The 7,139-nt window shown below is 38.1% G+C and overlaps 1 non-coding gene across 1 annotated transcript; it reads left to right on the plus strand.

Annotated features, from left to right (window-relative positions):
* The first annotated feature begins 2,656 nt into the window (after nucleotides 1-2,656).
* On the plus strand, nucleotides 2,657-2,763 carry LOC131219787 (small nucleolar RNA R71). The gene has a single exon (XR_009158431.1). It is a non-coding gene; the product is annotated as a small nucleolar RNA R71 (small nucleolar RNA).
* Nucleotides 2,764-7,139: the final 4,376 nt, after the last annotated feature.

Raw genomic sequence — 7,139 nt, forward strand, 5'->3', positions numbered from 1 at the left:
ACTAACCTAATGGCATAAAACCATCTATCCTAGAACAGCATAAAGAAACTACCCTAGTCCTATGAAAGCAGTAAATTTTAATCCTCAACTGTGAAAGCACGAAAAATCTACTCAATCATGCATCTAGGTTCTTCCGCCGGCCAGTATCTTGGTAAATTTCTCAGAAGGTTTTTCAACAAGATCATCCAAAAGCCCGTTTTGCAGTAGGCTTAGATGTCCTGGAACGTAAATGTCCAGAGAAATTGAGGGACCTCAGCATAAAGTTTTCTTTTAATCATTAGAAGTGTCCAAAGTATATATGATTCACCTGTGGCAGAAAAAATTTTGAAATTAGTGCACCAAATGAATCAGAGACTACAAGTAGATGAAATTCAGAAAAATTTGTAGTAGGTGTTGTAGTCTCAACACATGCCGAAGTTTCACTCTTTAGTTCAATTTTCAGCTCCTCCTCCATTAATGGTAACCATTCAGGATCTGGGGGAGGAGGTACTTCAAAATAAGGGTTTTCTCCGTCCGTGACAACTACCGAGGTATTGTCTTGTGAGGCATCCACTATTTCTTATATCATGGGATCGTTTGAATCTACAAAGTGTGCCAAATAATCATCCAAAGAGTCAAAACATTCTATTGAAAGGAGTTCATTCATCCTATCGAGATCTGTGATGATATGTTCAATAACTCCTTTATCTCCTTCGAGAGTAGAAATGAACATACTCTCTTGTTTGTTCTCAAGGTGAGATGAAATCACCACTGGGTATATCTCTTCTTGACCTAAATAGGCATATTCTAAATCAGAGGGTAAAGGTTTTAGGTCAAGCTTCGGTGGCTTGAGGTTAGACGACAGAGGCACGATATCAATTTGGGCAATTCTTCAAATTGTGGCCTCCACTGGTTAACTTCAAGTACCAGTGCAGTATCAAGCAAGGCACACATCTCCCTAATTATGTCATCATCCAAGTTATAGGAGTGTGCTAGGCACGTCTCTAAAGGGTCAGAGGATAAGGTCAGAGGCATTCTATCTTCCATGAAAGAATCAATCATGTTAATATCGTAAAAATTGTCATCATCCTCTGAGTTTCTGCCGTTATTGAAAAAGATGTTTGACTCCAATGTCATATTTCTAAAAGACATAGTCATGACACCATTCCTGTAGTTGATAATTGTGTTTAAAGTGGCAAGGAATGGGCGACCAAGAATGACGGGAATATGAGAGCTCATGTTATTGATGGGTTCATTGTCCAGGATGATAAAATCTATAGGGTAGTAAAATCTATCGAATTGGACTAATACATCCTCAATTATCCCTCTTGGTACATGAACAGAACGATCAGCAAGTTATAGTGTGGTTTGGGTAGGTTTTAATTCACCCAAGCCTAACTGTTTATATACTAAGTAAGGAATCAAATTGATGCTCGCTCCTAAGTCAAGAAGTGCGTGATCAATTTGATAGTCCCTGATTACACATGATATGGTTGGGCTACCAGGATCTTTGAATTTCTGCGGCACGTCTTGCTTTAGGATGGCACTCACTTTCCCAGTCAAGAAGATCTTCTTTTGAATACTTTGTCGTCGTTTGGTCGTTCATGGGTCTTTCAGGAATTTAGCATATAAAGGTATTTATTATACGGCATCAAGTAGAGGAATGTTGACTTTCACTTGTTTCAACACCTCTAGAATATCCTGAGAGTTAGAGAGAGGTTTTGGTGCAACCAACGATTAGGGAAATGGAGCAACTGGATTCTCTAGAAGTTCCGGTTCTAATTTTTGTTGGGCATCACTAGATCCATCATTGTTGTCCTCTTCTGACTCTTGAGGCTTTTCAAGCCTAACCGGAAGGGTTTTATCAATAATCTTCCCACTCCTAAGAGTGGTGATGGATTTAGCGTGCTTCATTTGATTTGAAGAGCTTGGGTTGCCAACTTCATATTGCAGCTTTGGTTTGGGAAGAGGTTGAGCTGGGAGGCTCCCCTTATTCCCAATCGTATTTTTAGCCTTAAGTCCTTGTAATGTTTTGTTAAGGTCTTGCAAGACTTGTAGCATATCCCAATTGAACTGATCTTACTTTTCAAAATGTTTTAAAATCAAATCCTCTTGAGGTTTCTCTTGTTGTTGTTGTGAAGTCTGATTAAAGAAACCTTGGGGGGTATTAGTTTGTCCATTCCTCCAACTAAAATTTAGATGATTTTTTCCACCAGGATTGTACGTATTAGAGGTAGGTCCATTCAAAGGTCTTTGATAGTTATTTATGGCATTGGATTGCTCAGTCAGTACCTCTTGAAAGGCAGATATGGTTGGATAATTTTCAATTGTGTGACTGTTACAACCAAAAATACTGCAAACAACTTCCTTACCCTTGTCCTTCCTTGATTCCATGGCCTCGAATTTCTTTATGAGATTAGCCACTTTAAAATTGAGATCATCATCCTCTTTTAGAAGGTATACTCTGCCCATTTCCTTTGATTGAGTGGGCTTAGAAATGGTATTTGATTTTGGGTATGTGTCCCATGTTTATGTGTTTTCAGCAAGTCTATCCAAGTAATCCCACATATCATCGACATTTTTATTTATAAATTCTCCATTGCACATTGTCTCGACCAATTGGCGCGTGGAAGATGTCAGTCCATCATAGAAAAAGTGTGTAATGTGCCACGTTTCAAATCTGTGTTGTGAGCATGAGCTGACAAGGTCCTTAAATCGCTCCCAACATTGGAAGAATGTTTCATCCTCATTTTGGGCGAAGTTCATAATTGACTTTCTAAGGGTGTTTGTTTTGTGATATGAAAAAAATTTCTTTATGAACTCCCTTGTCATGTCATTCCATGTGTCAATAGATCGGGGACGTAGTGAATGTAACCACGTCGTAGCTTTCTCTTTCAAAGAAAAGGGAATGAGTTTCAGCCTGACCGTGTCCTCAGACACGTTAGGTGTTCACTCCCCAAGTATAGGGTTGTGATGTAGTAATAAACTCGATGAGACCGAGGTCGAATCTCAAGGGACTGAAACCTATATGTAATCTGAAACTAGCTAGAACTAGAACTAGACTAAGATGAAATCTAAATCAAGTGAATATGAGGGAATAATGGTGAAGTATTATTCTAAAACTTGTGAAAATAAAGGTGGGAACTAGGGTGCCAAGGATCCACTTGTAACAATTGGGAAGCTACCCTATATTGATTCAGGGATACAACTGGAATCAGAGACCTATCCTATCCAGTTGATAAAAAGAGATTTGTTAGATCTTTGAACTTCTCATGGATCTAATCATCAATAGATAAGAGTGGTGAAGATTTGGAAGTGATTCTGTCACCTAACCATGCCCAAGAGACTATGGCAAACAACAACAATTTACCAATCTCATAGCCAATCATGAGAGAATTGTGAAAGTCAGAAAGGATTCCCTACCATGCCCATGGGACGATGGTGAACAACATGTCTTACTAATTTCACAATCTCAATAGTGAAAAAAACATATTTAAAGCTATCGCAGATCCATTGTAATTTGAGTCACAACAAACCATTAATAACTAAAAATATACCTTCATAAATAACTAGAATCCATAAGAGTTCAACAAAACATGAATCAAAGCCAAGCAAACGTCCCAATTATGTTACAAGCTTCACCTCTTAGCCCTAGTTAAGAGGTTTAGCCCAATATGATTAGGCTCAACATCTTAAAAGAAATACTAAAAAAAACAGAAAAAAAGAACTAAATAAATATTAGTCTACTCTTTCTCTGCCTCTGCCCACGTCACTGGAAAATTGAATGCCTTCTCTTTCTCTCTCGTCACCTTTTATAAGTAATAGTAGTCGGTGGGAGTAGTTGTTGTAACAAAGTCGGAAACCCACTCTGTTTACGCAAAAGAAATTTCTAGAAACTCTTACGCATGGGTGATGATTGGTGGTCCCATAATCTGACTTATCAAAGAAATTCACACCGTCCATTTATTTTCCCTCAAAAAACCAATCAGGCTTGATCAGTTTTAAATCAGATTCGTGGTGGCCCACGTGATTGATTTTGCAGAAAAGACTCCGCCGTCCAATCTTACATTTGAGACTTCATGTACCTGCAATGCTTTCGTGGGACAAAACGGATGCCTTAGTGACGGTCACGCCCCCCCTATGGACACAATGGACGGTCCCGATCATTGAAATGGATGATGGGTGGGGCCCAATGTCAAAACCCAACTGCAAGCACGTCCGTCCCTGGACATTTTTCGCCAGAAGACAGCTGTTGAAAAGTTTTGTTCAAAAACTAGGTGGGGCCCACTTTTGATGACATTTTTGGAGATCTACTCCGCTCATTATTTTCTCAGTAATGTGTAAGCCCATGGGTCAAAGTATAAAGTAAATCCAAACTCTAAGTGGGCCACACCATCCACCTGTGATAAGTCAATACCGAACGTTGAAGCAAACCTCTTCGTACTTACATGCATGCATATAGAGTTTTGGTTATTTATAAATTTATCATTCTCCCTTCTATAGATGTATGTGGTTCGTTTCTCCCTACCGCACCGTCCAAAAGAAGTGAAATTTGACGAATATCCACTGTTTTTCATGCTCTTTCCATCGGTTCAATTTGTATCCCGATCTCCCAAGGATGTCCAAGATGCTTTCTTAATGGTTATTGTCTGATTTTGTCCATCGGGTTACTTAAACACTGATCAAAGGTCTGAATTTTGACGTGTACGATTAATTTATGGTCCTTAAGCCATATATGAAGTTTCGAACCCAACGGATGGTGGGAACCCTATGATCTTGTATTCTGACTGACTTTTCAAGCCTCTTTAATATGACGAACATGATTTTCTCGAATCTCAGCCATGTAAAATCGTCGATCTCGGTCCCCTGGAGTCCGTCCCTTGCCTTGATGATTCCTGAGCATTAAATCCATGCTTTTAGCACCCTTTTTCAATCTAGGCTCCTAAATTCATCGTGCAGCACAAACACGATTAAAATATAGCATTGAACAATATTATGTTCGTAAAAGCATGCAATAACTAGGGTCTAATATGCAATATTTGACCCTCAACACATGTCAATAGCCAATCCACGCTCATGTCTCCTCCAAGGAAGGAATTGCGCACTGAGTAAACTTTTTGGGCCTGCCGTAATTTATATATTCCATCCACTCCTCGCATCCATTTTAACAGATAATTTTAAGGCTAAAATCTAAAAATGTAGTATATCCAAAGCTCAAGTGGGCCACACCACAGGAAATAGTGTGAATTGAATGTCAACCGTTGAAAATTTTCTTGGGGTCCACAAGTTTTGGATCAATCTGATATTTGTGTTTTCCTTTCATCCATATCTATGTGATCTTATGAACAAGTCGGATGACAAATAAACATCACTGTAGACCCTAGAAAGGTTTCAACGGTGGAAATTATTATTCTCAATGTTTCTTGTTCTATGGTCCACTTGAGCATTGGAAATGATTCAATTTTTGTCTCAACCATTAAAATGCGCTTGAAAAACAGATGGACGACATGGATAGACTACATCCATTCATAGTAGGCCCAACCGAGTTTACTCCGTATGCAATCTAATTTCCTCCTTGCGGTGGTAATTGGACTGCACCAAGTAGCCTGCGGGATGGTTTGCAAGAGACCATTACTCTGTCTGTGTGTGTGTGTGTGTGTGTGTGTGTGTGTGTGTGTGTGTGTGTGTGTGTAATATGAAAAATGCTCATGCTGACACTTTCATGGTAAAGATAGACCAGAGAAGGCATGATCAGAGGTAAAAGTGATCAAGACCATCAGATCCTTAAAACAATCATTTCTCAAAAACTTGAATGAGCTTTTTGACATATCATATATGATTTTTGGGTAGCAAAGCTGAGTTGTCCACATTGGATTTGCGAGATTCTATCATATTGAGGGTCGAAAGGCCATTTTATTTTCATTTTTACTATAAATAATAAGTTTTAGTTCGATTGTAATTTTTTTATCCTATGAGTTTTAGGAATAGTACCCAACATGAAAAGGGTTTAGAAAAATTAGGAGAACAACGTGATTAGGCTAAATTGGAACATTTAGTATTTTTGGCCGAAAACCATGAAGTCTCTAGTCGGAATCATCACCGTTTATAAATAGTAAGTTTACTATTTATAACAAGTCACATTTTTAAGGATTTTGAGTCTAAAACTTCGTTCTAGGCTCGAACTCATTATTTAAAGGATTTTAATTTCTTTTTATTATTATTATCAAAAATTAATTTATTTTTAATTTATTAAAAATCATTTCTATTTTATTCCCTCATAAAATCAAGGAAGCTCTGTGAGGAATCCAGAGAGCTCCATGAATTCGGAGCAATTATCTCGGAGGAAGACATTGATCGACCTCATCATGTCCCTCCCTACATCAATATATATAGGTCCTTACTCATGCTTCCGTGATAAGCTCGCAAGAGTTTCAACATAAGGTCATGGGTTCAAGTATCCATTGTGGTAAAAATCAAAATGATGTGAGTGCGTTAGTATGTGTGGGATGCGAGTGCTTGTCATATATATATATATATATATATATATATATATATATATATATAAACACCACTAATCGTAGGTCCTATTAACCAGTCTAGGGGGTCATTATTGTGATTGCACGACGTCTTGTATTGCGCAAAAAAATCAAGCTTTCAAGTGTTGTTAATTTCATGGTTTTATATGGTATACCCCACCTAGTAGTTGGATCAATTAAATTTCTGGACATCTCATTTTCATCATGGTTAAATCTTAATAAATGTGAAAAACATAGTACAAACACCATGGTGGGTCCGGCCCACACGCTAACAAGTTGCGTGTGAGCATTACTCATATATATAACTCATGTGTATCAAGCGTCATAGACATCCATAGTATCATATAACTCCTCTAATAATACTCTAATAATGAGTTTAACTTTCTGAGAACTCCTGCACAGGCTGTAACTCGCTCTATGGAAGATCTATGCAGTAGCGTCCTTGCGATGATCAAAACTATTTTTCTGGTGGGACATCATGTCCACAGGCCATCAGAAAAATCAATGCGATTGAATTATTAAAGATATCTGATAAATGACCTAAGATTAGATCCGGGGCTAACATTTGAACTATGAAAAGTCACCAATTGAATGGTCAGATTTCTCCGATCACTTCAATTTATG

Source organism: Magnolia sinica, chromosome 11 (assembly GCF_029962835.1).
Source record: "Magnolia sinica isolate HGM2019 chromosome 11, MsV1, whole genome shotgun sequence".
Taxonomy (NCBI): Eukaryota; Viridiplantae; Streptophyta; class Magnoliopsida; order Magnoliales; family Magnoliaceae; genus Magnolia; species Magnolia sinica.